This window comes from Saimiri boliviensis, chromosome 15 (assembly GCF_048565385.1).
Source record: "Saimiri boliviensis isolate mSaiBol1 chromosome 15, mSaiBol1.pri, whole genome shotgun sequence".
NCBI classification, from domain to species: Eukaryota; Metazoa; Chordata; class Mammalia; order Primates; family Cebidae; genus Saimiri; species Saimiri boliviensis.
Window position 1 is genome coordinate 60,693,238 of NC_133463.1, and position 15,628 is coordinate 60,708,865.

The window sequence follows — 15,628 nt, forward strand, 5'->3', positions numbered from 1 at the left end:
ACTTGTGTGACTAGTTTTCTTGTTAGGGGCATATGGAGAATACTGATCCCAAACTTGTAGGTTAAGTCTGGGTCTAAATGGATTTAAAATAGCACCTACCCATATTCAGTGCTGCCTAAGAGGTATTTCCTTGACCTTCTTGCTCCCTCTCATTCTATTTTCCCCTCTCTGCCTCCGTTTCTCTCTTCCATTTCATACACACTGGAACAAGTAAAGTTCAGTAGGTGATTTTTAGATCCATTATTCAATAATATTTCTATGTAAAAATTAAATAAACTTGTGTCAGAGTACTCCAGAACCAACCTGATTTTGAAATGATTTGAGCATGATGAAATGATAAGGAGAGTTTAGTAAATGTCATGATACATAGAGGTTGCAATTTAAATTCAGGCACCTTCAGATAGAAAAGCAAAAATAAAGCAATGCTATTTATTCTGTGTATGATGATGATAGGGATATTTTCATGATGAGTGAAAGTAAAACAGACTTATTGCTCTTTTTACTTTAGGAGAAAATGTTAAAGCATTAGTATCCATGGAAGAGGGACACTTTATTTATCCCTAGAGGATAAATAGCTCAGGCAGCATAGGCCAGAATCCTGACAATTTGTCCAAAGTCACCCACCTGCCACATGTGCAGAAATTGTTTTGTAAAATGTACCATAGCCAAGGAAGTTTTATTCAAAAGCCAGAAAATAATCTATGCACAGCAAACAATTTGTCAAATTTCTTTCAGAAGTATGATCTCTGAGCATATGTAGCAGTGTCAGTTATTAAAGAAAAAGGAGACTGCAATATGTCTACAAAAATGCTTTTCTGGTAGAAAGAGCTAGTTGTCTGTGTACATTCCTTAAAATAATCTTTAATATCTGCAGAAAAAAATGGAATATAATGGTCAATTTCCAGTACATCCATGTGCATCTTAAAAGTGTTGACTTTGTGCTATTACATAGTAAAGTAGCATAATACCATTAAGATAAACTGTTACTACAACACACCTTTGCAAATGTCCTAGTTTTACACTCTGTATTATGGAGCTTGAATTTAAAAATGTAATTCTTACATTTGTTTGGTAATCCATATCAGTCTACATGTAATACATCTGATTTATTTTTGATAATTTATTGGACTTAATACAGCTAACGTGTCATTTATTTCATATCATGTTTTATAAATAGAACAAAGTATATATTTTATACTTTAAAGGTTTAAAAGCAGTTATCTATTAATTCCCTACCCTGAAATTTTTATAACGATGCCTGTGTAATATCAGTTTAAGAATGTAATAATGTAGGCCAGGCCAGTGGCTCACCCCTGTAATCCCAGCATTTTTAGAGGTGAAGGTCAATAGGTCACCTGAGGTAAGGAAATTGAGACCAGTCTGGCCAACATGGTGAAACCCTGTCTCTACCAAAAACCATGAAAATTATTAGCCAGGTGTGGTGGCTGGTGCCTGTAGTCTCAGCTACTTGGGAGGCTGAGGCAGGAGAATCACTTGAATCCAGGAGGCAGACGTTGCACTCACCCAGGCTGAAGATGATGCCCTTCCACCCTGAGGGACAGAGTGAGACCCTGTCTAAAAAAAAGAAAGAAAAAGAAAGAAAGAAAGAAAAAGAAAGAAAGAAAGAAAGAAAGAAAGAAAGAAAGAAAGAAAGAAAGAAAGAAAGAAAGAATTATATTTCCTTTTTTCTACAGTGATTACATTTCAATATTTTTACATAGTGATAGCAGGATGGTATGTATTAAACCTGAAATCCAAAGTCAGGTAATCTGAATTTCTGCATTGAAGCACTAATTTCAACACATATTATTAATGTTAAATCTTATTTTTAAATATGTCATCTCCTGTGAACCTCAATATCCAAACATATGGAATAATACAATTAACAGTATTTTGGTACATATTTTGTGTTAGATACAGGTCTCACAAATGTGCACTTATTAATGGTATGAGGTAAACAGTTTTGCTGTCGTACTTTATTAAAATGAGAAACCAGGTTTAGTAATTTTTCCAAGGTCACAGATCTCATGGTAGGGCCAGGATATTGACTCAGGCATTTTCCCTGCAGAACTTAATAATCTTAAAAAATGGAATGTCTTATTTGTATTGGATTGGTAACAGTATAGTCCTAGGGTTGCATTCCTCCTTGTATTTTACTCTTGGGTAGTCAAGGTGTAATTCTCTGCACCTCAGCTTGACCGTGTGTTCTGCTTTAGCCAGGTGGGGACCCAGATAGCAAACATGACATGAGTAGAGTTATAAACAGCAAGTGTGTATTGGGCCTTGTGCTTCTGCCCTCTTGAAAAGAAGATCATGTCCCAGTCCAATCTGCTAACTCCAAAAGGAGGATGAGAGACATGACAGACATAGCCCAGATCTCCCACTTAGCCAGACAGCCTAGATAAGCTAAGCCCCACTGAGGTCAGTGAATTTCAGCCAGTGACATATGAGTTGTAATTGCACAGTATTGTATTATTTTTGTAATATTAGTATGAATTTGAGGTTATTTCTTTTTTTTTTTTTTTTTTTTTTTTTTGAGACGGAGTTTCGCTCTTGTTACCCAGGCTGGAGTGCAATGGCGCGATCTCGGCTCACCGCAACCTCCGCCTCCTGGGTTCAGGCAATTCTCCTGCCTCAGCCTCCTGAGTGGCTGGGATTACAGGCACGTGCCACCATGCCCAGCTCATTTTTTGTATTTTTAGTAGAGACGGGGTTTCACCACGTTGACCAGGATGGTCTCGATCTCTCGACCTCGTGGTCCACCCTCCTCGGCCTCCCAAAGTGCTGGGATTACAGGCTTGAGCCACCGCGCCCGGCCGAGGTTATTTCTTATAACCCAATAGCTAAAAGATAAACTACATCTCTAACTGTAAAATAAGAGAAATACTTCTATCTCAGGTTTATGAAAAGGGCAATGTTTGAAAACATTTATATGTGGGAAAAGGTATTCAGAAATGTGTGTTATTTATACTTACTCTGATTTATATAATTTTCTAAAAGAAGTTGTTCAGGTGGTTTCAGAGGGCAAAATAAACTGTAATTTGGACCCTTCTCTCCCACTTTCTGTGAACATTGTTTATCAGAGATTATAGTGAGGTGACTCTTAAAACCTAAGGGCTTAACAGGTATTTGACAGTTACCCAGAAATCTTTCCCCAGCTTCACTTCCAATACTGAAATATAATGGCTGATTAGATAAACATCTGATCATTCATTCTCTTTCTTCTATCTTATAATCATCGTACATATATATCCTTTTCTTCAATAGCGTTCACAATGGCATAATGCAAACTTTCATCATCCCTTTCCAAGACTGGATTAACAATGCCAAGACCTATAATAGACTATCAGAAAGTTGGTGCTTTTAGGCTAGCTACTCTCAAGTTAATCATCAATGCTCCCACCAGAGCAATCTTTACAGCAAACAGATATGTACGTTTGACTCAGATATTTTCAGAAACTAAGCATGTTTTACTGGATACATTCTAAATTCCTTTGTATCACATAAAAGACCTGTGTCTTTCTCTTTAGTTTCAATTCCTAACATTTTCCCATATTACACAACAGCTTTCCTCCCCCAAACACAAAATAAACAAATCACAAGGTTCTGGACGAGCAATTTCTTAATTATTTTATTTCTTGGCATATGCTAAGTCTTTACTGATTTGCATATACCAATGAAGTTTTCTAAAACTGTTTTTTTTTTTTCCCTTGGCTCTATGTTATCTTCTCTTGAATAAGATTTCTTAATGATCATATATTTTCTTTCATTCTATCTATTACATAACCCTTGAATATAATAAAGGATTCAGTAACTATTGGTTAAACACATTATGTAAGTGATTATATAATTCACTGACAATGTATTCTTTTATTGATATATTTCCTTTTATGAATAAAAGAAATCAAATTCCTATGCTATAACTTGATAAATTGACAATTAAGTTATGACAAATATGGATGAAGTAATATTAAATAGTGACCTAAATTACCATCTCTAAAATGACCTCAAAGTCTTACAGAATTAACTAATAGTAAATCATAACTTATATTTACTATCAGTATTTCAAGAATGTGAAGGGAGGTTGTAAAAATTTTAAACAGATAATATTGGATGGGTTGAATTTGCATGCTTACATTGGAATTTTATTATTGCACAATTATAGGTTTCACTTCAGTGTTATTTTTAAGAAAAATTATATACTTTTGTATGCCATATTGGAAAACTATGAGAAATTTATGGAATTATTCATGACAATTAGACTTTCTAATTCATGACATAGTTTGACCCAGCTAACATTTAAGCTTCCTGTGATGAATTATAAATTCAAAGGAAGGAATTAATAAGTAAAGATGAATTCCCTCTATTTTTGCTGGACATTAAGTCTATTTACATACAGGTTTGATTCTATTTTTGTAAAACATAACCTTAGTTTTAGCCAAACAAAGTCATTTGTAAAAAAACATTCAAAGTAGGACGGGCGTGGTGCCTCACACCTGTAATCCCAGCACTTTGGGAGGATGAAGTGGGCTGATCACTGGAGGTTGGGAGTTTGAGACCAGCCTGACCAACTTAGACCTCATCTCTAATAAAAATACAAAATTAGCCCCTCATGGTGGCATATGCCTGTAATCCCAGCTACTCAGGAAGCTGAGGCAGGAGACTCACTTGAACCCGGGAGGTGGAGGTTGCTGTGAGTGAAGATTGTACCATTGTACTCCAGCCTGGGCAACAACAATGAAACTCTGTCCAAAAAAAGTAAAAAAAAAAAAAAAGAAAGAAAAAAAAAGAAAAAATCAAGGTATAGGTAAAATTATTGTTAACAAATATGTATTGTGCACTCTCTCCACTTATGCAAAAATGTAGAGGAAACATCACAAGTAATACTATGGTAGTTTAATATGTATATGTAATTTGTATATAATAAAATATAATTGATATGTATAAATTAAATTCCCATAATACAAAAAAGATGATGAAGGTGGGCCAATATTCAAAATAAAGCAAAGTAATATACAACTGGTAGAAAATCTGAATAAGATAACAAGAGTTTTCAAAAATCAACTGGCATGTAGAATCTGCTTTTAGTTAGGGAAATAACTGATTTAAAAAATGGGTGTAAGCTGAGGTGGTTACACTTGCCCTACCTAGTCTATTCTGCATGAAATAATGGCAGAGGGGTAGAAGAGAAATGCATAACATTTTTTGACAATTTCCTAATTATAAAAGAGATTAGTAAATTTATAAGAGAGACCATGCAATCTGAATAATAACTAAAAAATCCAGCCTCAAAGTTTTAAAGAACAATCATTTTGTAATGTGCTGATTTTTAAACATCATTTGAAGTTATAGAAAGGAAATAGGCTGAGTTGAAAAGTTACACTTATTTCCTAAAGTTAGGCTTTTTGGTATAGGGAATTTAAAACTGAGGGATTATTTTAATAACTAGAAGCTACAACATAATTTGAATAAACATAAACCATCTGATAGCACATTAATAACTGACGTAATTTAAAATTAACAGATAAAATAATACAGCAAAGTGTTCACAAAGTTGTTCTTATTAGACACTAATTTTATGCTCTGAAGCATGTTCATTTTGTTTAGATTTTCAAAGTAAATATAAGAAAATTAGAAACATTATAAGCAACTTAAAATAATTAATGTAAACCAAACATTTAACATACACAAATCAAGTTTTAAATATTTTACCCAATTATCAGGACGATAATAAGTGAATTAATAACTGTTTTCAATTTTTAAGTTAAGCATCGTTATGTCTAAATAATTCTCATTGATAGTCAGTGAAGTATATACATTTTTCACTCCCTTTTACATATTAAGAAGTGAAGATTAACAGAAGAAACTTGCTTACATCAGAGAGATAATATGTAGAAAATATAGATCATGTTGTATCATTCTAGAACATACAGTATTATTGGAAAACAAAGGAAATATATACATTTGTATGCAAATAATATTAAACTGTAAAAAATTAAATGTCATAAAATCAAATCACAAAAAATAAACTGGAAATATTTACAGTACATATCACAGAAAATTTATTTTTAATGTGTATAGGTATCCGATATTCATAAGACAAAAGTCAACCAAAGAAAAATAAAATATATAAGCAATTTGCAGAATAAGTGTGCATGCATATGTATGTCGGCTACTGAGTTCATTTTATGTATAATGTATGTATACTATATATTATAAATAAAGCTTTATAATACATAAAATCAAGAAAATTAAATAATAATACTTTATTTTAAAATCAATTAAGTTGAATTGGTCAATACACTGAAGTAAACAAAAATATTCCTTTCTGACTTGAACTATGAGATTTTAAATATTTTTCATTGTTGATAAAGAAATAAATTCAATGTTTCTGAAAAAAACAATTTTATTTACACAACATCTAAGATGGAACATTTAAATGTGATTTGAAACAGTAATTTGTCTTCAGTGAGTAGGTATTGGGAAATAATCAGAATGCAGGTAAAATTTTAAGTACAAAGTTTAACATTAAAACATTATTTAGGTAACAGCAAAATTTGATTAAAATTAGAACAATAATAACTAATACGATATTTTTTTGTAAATTATGGCATATTCACATTCTTAACTCTTAAAGTAAATAGAAACTTATTTAAGTTTCATTTGACCTAAAATAACAACGAATTCTTCTATGTCTACTTTAGAAGTTTGCTAACCAATACTCTTGCAAACAAAATATGTTGATTTGATTTAGTTAGACATCACTCTGACTCTATGTGATTTACACATAGATGACCACATTCTGAGCTTATATGAAATTTGTGATTCATCTGTCTTAGTGGAACCATGACCTTTATTGATTATGGGCTTAAAGTAGACATGTGACCCAATCTGGCAAAAGAAGCAAAATTTAACCTTCTGAGAGCAAAACCTATTTATTAATGGGCTACCGTTTTGGAAGAAAGAAAGGAACCTGAGTTCTTAGTAGCTTTCCTAAGCTGCTAAACTGCTATTTATATTATGTTTGAAGTTGCCTTACTTTTAAATCTCCATTATGTGAGAAAATAAATTTCTGTATATTTAACTGAATTTGAGCTTAGATTTAATGTTTCACTCAGTAAATTTCTCATAATAACTAATACATATTTAGGAAAAAAAAAAAAAAACCTTACCTTTAAACACTCTAAGAAATGTCATCCATTCCCATAAGTAGAATGCTGAAGAATTTGTTTCAGAAATAGCAGAAATGAGAACAATGTGGTGAAGCACTTAATGGAGCACTGGACCCAGAAAAAGAAACTGTTGGGGGAATAAATAAAGACCCTTAATGGGGTATCACAAACAAATTCTCTTTGAACAGAATAACTGCTTTAGAGGGGCCTGTAAGGAAGGTTGGAAAGGGAAGATCAAACTATATTTCAATTAGAGCTTTCTCTCTGAACGCCACTCCTGATGTGAAGGTACATTTCAGAGCCAACATTCAGTTTACAGAGAAATTTTACTTAGTCTATGAGCTCCTTTAAAAGATTCTTCGTGGTTTAGTTTGAAAGTTTTTCCCTTTCCCCCAAGCCCTGAGAAACTTCATATTTATTCATATGAAAAGTCTTGGGTCTATTTCAAGTTGCTATTAATATATTAGACCTGGATTGGCCATGAAAATATTTCAGTTCAAGCCCAAACCAAAATGAGACTAGTCAGTGGTCTCAAATTCGCAGCAGACATGTTTTTTTCTTGGAATAAACAATAATGTGATAGGAAAAGTTTACTTGACATTTGTCTATGTGGGCCAGGATTTCACATCCCGTTTATACTTTTTTGAGCACATAGGCATACTAGTTTTGACATTTATGCAGAGATTTTTCAGGCTCTGCATGGGTCCAAGTCCTCCCTATCCCCTGTCATCTCACACCACTTGCCAAACTGTCTTTAAAACCAAAACTCTCAATCTGCTTGTATTGGTAATGATCGTAGGGCAACTAGTTACTGCAAGGCTATGTCTTTCACTGAGAGCCAAGGATTTACTTCATTTCTTTTTTTTCGAGTACAATCTTTTATTTTAAAATACAGGATTTTGGAATATGTGTCTAGAATTTTTTAGTTTAATATTTATGTATTAATAATAGACTTATTTCAGGGCATCTAATCTGCCATTTTGCTAGGAGATAAATCGTTGTAGGAAGAATTTCCCAGTATAATTGCCAATAAAATATAAATAGGAAAACACCACATGCAATGTACTTGCATGCATGCATGTGTGTATAATATATGACTTAGATAAAGCTGCATATATATGTATGCATACATGCATATATCTGCATAAATATGTCTATGCATGTGTATATATGTATATGCTTATATGTATGCAAACTTGACATTGAATATTTATTTCATTTCATATACATGACATTGCATATATAGTTACAATAAATATAAGCATGTGTGTATGTTTATATATATAGCTATGTGTATATATTTAAAAGCATGCATTTTATCAATCTATAAATTATATTTTGCCATTGTGCTGAGATGTTTAGTGATCTTATATTCCTATTTCTTCTGTCAGTCATCTTGAAGATGTATAAAGTTAGTATTCATTACTTTATACTAAAAAGTAGGTTATTTTAAAAAATAGATTTTTCTAATCTGCTCAAACTGCAATTTATCTTTCTGTCCTATAAACTTACATAATATTTTAGACATTTAATTCTCTTTGCTTGTTTTGGTCTTTTTTTTTTTTTTTCAGGGATGAGGTTGTATTATGTTGCCCAGACTAAAGTACAGCGGCTATTTACAGGTGCATGAATAGGGCATTACAACTTCCAACTCTTGGGTTCAAGTGATTCTCCTGCCTCAGCCTCTGGAAGAACTGGGACTATAAGGCATGTGCCACTGCTTGTGGTTTTGTTTTATGTATAGGTCTGTATCTACTTGTAGATAATAAGCTCTTTAATGATGCATTTCATGTTTGTTCCATCTTTTTGATTTACAGGAGCTAATAAAATGCAATTCCTTAAATAATATTATACAAAAGAAAGAGGTGGTTCAGAGAGAAATCCTCATAGCCATTTTAGTAATACTAAATCTATGAAAAAGCCAGTTTGATGTACTCATAGAAGTTTACATAAGAAACCTTGAGAAGGTATGGGTAATCGTGTTTAAAAATATCTTCACCAAACCTGACAAAAACAAGCAATGGGGAAAGGATTCCCTCTTTAATAAATGGTGTTGGGAAAACTGGCTAGCCATGTCCAGAAAGCAAAAACTGGATCCCTTCCTGACACCTTACACTAAAATTAACTCCAGATGGATTAAATAATTAAACATAGGACCTAACACCATAAAAACTCTAAAAGAAAACCTAGGCAAAACCATTCAGGACACAGGCATAGGCAAGGACTTCATGACTAAAACACCAAAAGCATTGGCAACAAAAGCCAAAATAGATAAATGGGATCTAATTAAACTCCACAGCTTCTGCACAGCAAAAGTTGTGGAGTTTAAAAAACAATCATTAGAGTGAATCAGCAACCAACAGAATGGGAAAAAAAAATTTGCAATCTACCCATCTGACAAAGGACTTATATCCAAAATCTACAAAGAAATAAAACAGATTTACAAGAATAAAACACACAAACTCATTCAAATTTGGGCAAAGGATATGAATAGACACTTTTCAAAAGAAGACATGTATGAGGCCAACAAACATGAAAAAATGCTCATCATCACTAGTCATTTGAGAAATGCAAATCAAAAATACATTGAGATATCATCTTATGCCAGTTAGAATGGCGATCATTAAAAAATCTGGAGACAACAGATTCTGGAGAGAATGTGGAGAAATAGGATCACTTTTACACTGTTGATGGGAGTGTAAATTAGTTCAACCATTGTGGAGGACAGTGTGGCGAATCCTCAAGGACCTAGAAATAGAAATTCCATTTGACCCAGCAATCCCGTTACTGGGTATATATCCAAAGGATTATAAATTTTCTATTATAAGGATATATGTACACATATGTTCAGTGCAGCACTATTTCAATAGCAAAGACCTGGAACCAACCCAAATGCCTATCAATGATAGACTGGACAGGGAAATTGTGACACATATACACCATGGAATACTACACAGCCATAAAAAACGTTGAGTTTGTGTCCTTTGTAGGGACGTGGATGAACCTGGAAACCATCATTCTCAGCAAACTGACACAAGGACAGAAAAGCAAACACCACATGTTCTCACTCATAGGTGGGTGTTGAACAAAGAGAGCACATGGACACAGGGAGGGGAACATCACACACTGAGGTCTGTCTGGGGGAGACTAGGGGAGGGACAGTGAGGGGTAGGGAGTTGGTTAAGGATAACATGGGGAGAAATGCCAGATATAGGTGACAGTGATGGAGGTAGCAAACCACATTGCCACGTATGTACCTATGCAACAATACTGCATGTTCTTCACATGTATTCCAGAACCTGAAATATGTGTGTGTATATATATATATATAAAATAAAAATAAAAATAGCTTCACATTATTACTAATAGAAAATTTTAGAAATTATTATATAGTTATTAAATATTAAAATGTCTTTTGAATTTTGTGTTTCTATCTTAAAGTTAGAATTAATGATGTTTTCTCTCTAATTCAGAAGCAGGACTACTAAACAACGATTGAAAATAGTATATTATTTGTTTTCAGATTTACACTACCAATTTCTTGATTGTTAAAAGCTGTTATCTAACTGAAAATGCTCTGAGTCTTTGGCATTAGGTGTAATCTATTTGATTTCAGCTAGTCTTCAAATTATAGTCCTGAGTATCTTAGCTCTATTTAATTATACTTCAAGTACCAAAGGAGACTATTCAGCTGTCTAAGTTATAAAAAATATTTCATGAAGTTTCTATCTAATGAAGTAACCATTACAAAGGCACAACATTAAAGGAACATTTTAAAGCAAAAGGATGCCAATCAAGTATATGGACATATTAACATATTGTATATTTGCTTTTTAAATTGAGTGTCAACTGTTGCTCCATTTAATTCTGCCTAATTATGATTTTCAAGGTTTCATCAAATGTTACAATCATAAACCCCTTCAGTCACTTACATTTAACTTTTTTCCAAATGATTTAACATGGAAACATTTATTATGATTATCATGTTAACAATAACCTTACTAACAATTTCAGTTGAATGCATAGTTTGTACCTTAATCCTTATGTATATTCTTGAAGTAGTCTCTATTATTACTGTTTTACACATAACATTGAAATACAGTGATATACCTAATGTAACAGACCGAGAACTGACCACAAATCTATCTCCATACCTGTGCCCAATTGTCATGAGAAGAAATTAATTTACAAATAATTTTCTGGAAAGTGCTTTATTATTTTATGACTTTTTTTTTACTTTATTTCCTTCAAATTAAATGGCATATTTTTTGGCAAACTACCTTGTAAGTTAAAGTCATTCAGTTTCTTCATTTTTTCTTAAAAATTGAAAAAGAAGGCAACATTGTAGATCTTTCACTACCTGATTTCAATACCTAATATAGACACAGTCTGTCTTAGTTATTTGGTGTTGCTATAAAGAAAAACCTGAAACTCTGTAATTTTTTAAAAAAATGTTTATTTGGCTTATGGTTCTGCAAGTTAAACAAGAATTATGACACTAGCAACTATTTCTGATGAGGACTTCTGAAAGTTTTCATTCATGGTGGAAGGAGAAAGTGAGCAGACATTATATGGCAAGAGAGGAAGAAAGAAGGAGAGGAAAGAAGTATAGGTCTCTTTTCAACAATCAGTTCTCATGGGAACTGACAGAATGAAAACTCACCTGCTAACAGTAGGAAGAGAAAGGCACAAAGCCATTCATGAAGGATCCACCTCTAAACCCAAACACCTCCCACTAAGCCACACCTGTAACATTAGCAATGAATTTTCACATGAGATTTGGAGGAGGCATATATCCAAACTATATCATTGTCTGAAAAGAAAACCAAAACAAAACCCCCAAATCTCAGGAGTTTGAGGCCATCTGGGCAAAATAGTGAGACCGTGTCTAAAATATAAATGTGTAAAAAGAAAAAAAAATAGACACATATATTAATTTGTATATAAAAATTATAATAAAGAAATCAGAAACAGACATACACAAATAAGTCAACTGTTTTATAAAAATACAAAAGGCAATTCAATGGAGAAATGATAGAGTATTCAAAAATGATGCTGAAATAGTTAGACATCTCCGTGTAAAACGATAGTACTACATAGACTTTACCATTTACAAGAAATTAACTCAAAATGGAACATAGATCTAAGATAAACAGTAAAACTGTATGCTTCCAGGACCTAACACAGAAGAATGTCTATGTAGCTTGGATGTGGTAATAAATTTTGAATTATGACATTGAAAGCATAATTCACGAAAAAAAGATAAGTTAGACTTCATTAAAATTCTTCTTGTGCTCAGTGAGAAACACTGTAAAGAGAATGAAAAAAGTCATATATTGGTAGAAAATATTTGCAAAATACATATTTGATGAGCTTCTATCCAAAATACACAAAATACTTTTAAAAATCATAAATAAAACAATAAACTAACTTAAAAATGGACTATCATCTGACCAAATAACTCACCAAAAAGCTTTGCATATGGCAAATAAACATACAAAAGGATACTCAACATCTGTTGTCATGAAGAAAATGCATATTAAAACAAGAATGAAGTATCTTTACACAATTATTTCAATGCCTAAAATCTTGCAAACTAGCAATACCAAATGCTGACAAGAATAAGAGCAGCAGGGAATTCTCCTGTATGGTACAGCCCCTTTGGAAAATAATTTGTCAGTTTCTCACACAGCTGATTATCATATTACCATAAGATCCAGCAACTGTGCTCTTAAGTATTTAGTCAACTTTTAAAATCATACGTGCATACAAAATCTTGCACATGACTATTTATAGTGGTTTTATTTAAAATCTAACCCAAACAGAAAGTAAGCAGTGTCTCCAAAAAGCCTGTCAATACGTGAATGTGTATGCAAACACTGGTTCATCCATACAATAAGATACAATCCAAGAATAGAAAGGAATGTGCTGTCAACACATATAAAGACAGAGATGAATCCTAAATGCATGTAGGAAGGTAACAGAAACTCTGAAAAGGCTACATACTATAACATGCCATTTATAGGACATTCTGGAAAAGAAAAACTACAGAGACAGGAAGAAGTCAGTGGTTACTAGGGTTTGAGAACTGGAAGTTTGAATAAATAAAGCAAAGAGAATGCCACAGGGTTGTGAAACTATCCCTTGTGATGCTTATGGAAAATGCCACTATACATTTATTAATACCAATTGAAATTTCTGACACAATAGTGAATACCAACATGAACCGTAAAATCTAACATATGAAGATTTTTAAAAAATATTAGGAGGTGGGAACTTCCCAGGATGTAAAATATGATAAAATAATTTAACCATTTTACAAACAAATTCACTGAAGTGTGGTATGGGGAGATGTTAACCTGAGCAACTTTGATGAGTGGCATATGAAAAAATACAGTGAAAGGAGCTGTTCATAAGCACTATATTCTATAAAGTTGTTTCGTATAGGGGAATGAGTTAACAATTCTGGAGGCAATATACACGAATACAAAAAGTGAACAATTAAGTAAATGGATGGCAGATGGCAGAAACAGGGTTTCTAACAGTTTGAATGTTAGACTACAGATAAGCAATGGGAGAAGACTGGGATGATCTATGTGGTAATGAATTAGCTCAATAATGATGCAGTGGTTACATGCAGGAAAACTTGTAGTTCTGTATCTAATAGAGGTTAATATATACATACATATAAATCTTTGCTTTGCCAACTTAGGCCTAGGAACAATGATACCCCAGATACAACACACATACGTAGTGTTTAGATTTTGGTTTTAAATGCCATCCTCCTGTAATAGCAACCAAGACCCCATGAAGAAAAGGCTGATCTTAGGAGTGGGGCAAGAAACACTCAAGGAGGAGCCTGAAATATCTAGTATCTGAAAGCAAAGAAGTGCTCAAATGAAAACAAAATGATGGACATATATCCAAGTGACATAGGAACCAAGTAAAAAAGTTCCCATGACAAAACCTTGGAAAATTTGAACAACAAACAAATTTTGTCATTAAAAATAAATTAAAATATAGATTACGTTTCTAATGTATATATAAATGCTGAGAAGATATTCAGTGAAAAAAGAGAAAGTAATATTCAAATAAGGAATGTTTTCATAGTATACTCTTAAAAATTCAAGCACACATTTCTTACACATTTTCAAATATCTCATACTATGTAAAATTTATTTATTTTTATAACCCCAGTTTCCTCAAATATATTTGACCACAAATTTTTATTTTACATAAAATCTATCAGTTCTGATGTAAACACTCTTTATTTAAACAGGAGACAGTCAGATTTGAAAATACCATGATAGAGGATAAATGTCTGAAGCAATGTACATTAAGTTATTTAAAAAGCTGGATTACAAGAAAAATAAATGTTAAGTTTACGAAAAGAGTCTAATGAGCACAAAAAAATATTGAGAAGAACTCGGATAAGAAAAAAATACTTATATGATTATAGTCAAAACCAACCAACAAAACAACAACCAATAAAAAATAAGTAAACTAAATTCCACTGCCTGCAAAGGAACCAAACTCATACTGCGTCCAGAATTGTTATGCGTATCATTAAATTTAGAAGACAAGAGAGCAATCCATATTCACAGCTTTAGGGGGAAAAAAGTCAGCTTTTATATTAGATAAAGGGAGTTCATGTTTAGGATTGTTACATGGGTATATTGGCCCCAAGTGGTAAGCATTGTAACGAATAAGTAGTTTTTCAAACCAACTTTCTCGTCCTCCCTTCCTTCTCTAGTAGTCTACAGTGACTATCATTCCATGTTTATGTTCATATGTGCTCAGTGTTTAGTTTTGGCTTATAAATGAGAACATGAGGCATTTTATTTTGCCTTCTTGTGTTAATTCATTAGGATGATGGCATCTAGCTTCATCCATGTTGCTGCAAAGGACATGATTTTATGCTTTATATGGCTGTGTAGCATTCCATGGTGTATAGGTACCACTTTTCCCTTATTCACCATTGATGGGCACTTAATTAGATTCTGTGTCTTTACTATTGTGAATAGCATGGCGATGAACATGTGAGTGCATGTGTCTTTTCTGGTGTAATGATCCATTTCTTTGGCTATATACCCTGTAATGGGAATGCTAAATCTAATGGTAGCCCTTTTAGTTTATCTGAGAATTTCCAAACTACTTTCCACAGTGGCTGAACTAACTTACATTACCACCCGCAGTGTATCAGCATCCCCTTTTCTCTGCAGCCTTGCCAGCATCTATTGTTTTTTGACTTTTTAATAACAGCTATTCTGACTGGTGTGAGATGATATTTTGTTATGCTTTGATTTGTGTTTCTTCAATGATTAGTGATGTATAAAATTTCTTAATGTTTGTTGGCTACTTAGCAATCTACAGATTCAGTGCTATTTCAATCAAACTACTAATGTCATTTTCCCCAGATTTAGAAAATAAACAATTCTAAAATTCATATAGAAGCA